A 1,214-nucleotide genomic window follows, 5' to 3' on the forward strand; every position below is an offset into this window, starting at 1 on the left:
ATATCAAGAAAACAAAGATTCTCACCACTGGGCCGATTGGCAGCATTGTGATTTATGGTAAAGAGATTGGGATTGTTAACAGCTTTAGTTCTCTTGGCTCCACAATCAATAGTCTTGGCACTAGCAACCAGGAAATTAAAAGACATATTGTTTTGGGAAAATCTGCTTTCAGAGACCTCTCCAAAGTACTGAAAAACAGTGATGTCAGTCTGGTTGTCAGTAAGGTGCACCTGCTACAGGCCATCATCTTTGCAATCACTTGCTATGTATCGAGAGCTTGACAATGACTAGGGATGATAGAAGGAGAATTGATGTCTTTGAGCTGTGGTGTTGGAGATGTGTATTGAATATACCATGGACTTCTAAGAGAACGAACAGGTTCGTTCTGGAGAGGGCGAAACCAGGCTTCTTTCTGGAGGCAAGGATTTTGAAGCTTTGTCTGACATACTTAGGGCATGTTTCAAGGAGGGACCAATCCTTGGAGAGAGACATCATGCTTGGGAGGGTGGAGGGACAGTCCAGGAGAGGAAGACCCTCGATGAGATGGATTGATTCAGTGACTGGGGTAATGGCAGTATGTGTATTAGAGACAATAAAGTTGGCACAGGATAGAGCAGGGTTTAGAGCTGTTGTACATAGGGTCACTATAAGTCACAGGTGACTGGACAGCACATAACAACAACAACAACAACGACAGGTATAGTATTATTGCTCTAAAATCTGCTGTTCCTGGTAGTTTCAATGTTTGCATGAATGGAAATCGACTGCCCATCTTTCTCCCAAGTTACTGTTGATGGACTCAGGACTCCAGAGGTCATCTGTGGGTTAACTTCCTACAGATTATGTCATAAGGGACCCTAATTGCTTTCAAGGAAAAGAGTTGATAAGGAGCAAGTAAACTTTTAAGTTAACGTTTCTTCGAGACCTCTCTTTACATGGGGAAAGGATTAAAATGTTATTAAGAATGATTCAGGGTCTGGGAGAGGAAGAGAAGGAAGAAAATGTACAACAATGAATCAAAAAAGAAGAGGAGGGAAGAGAATAAGAGAACTAATAATCAAATCTCTACGCACAAAAAAACCCCAAACCTTCTCAAATAGGATAACAAGGAAACCCTTAGACTGGGAAAAGATATTTGGCAATGACATATCTGATAAGGGACTTATATCTAAAATTTATAGACTACTCCAGCATTTAAACAAGAAAAAGGTAAA

General features: G+C 40.7%; 1 pseudogene; it reads right to left on the reverse strand.

Moving 5' to 3' along the window:
- Positions 1 to 902: 902 nt before the first annotated feature.
- LOC102867120 overlaps positions 903 to 1,214 on the reverse strand; it is a 3,591-nt pseudogene continuing 3,279 nt past the window's right edge.

The sequence above is a fragment of the Elephantulus edwardii genome, unplaced genomic scaffold, assembly GCF_000299155.1.
Source record: "Elephantulus edwardii isolate Elephantulus edwardi_28Jun2011 unplaced genomic scaffold, EleEdw1.0 scaffold00039, whole genome shotgun sequence".
NCBI lineage: Eukaryota > Metazoa > Chordata > Mammalia > Macroscelidea > Macroscelididae > Elephantulus > Elephantulus edwardii.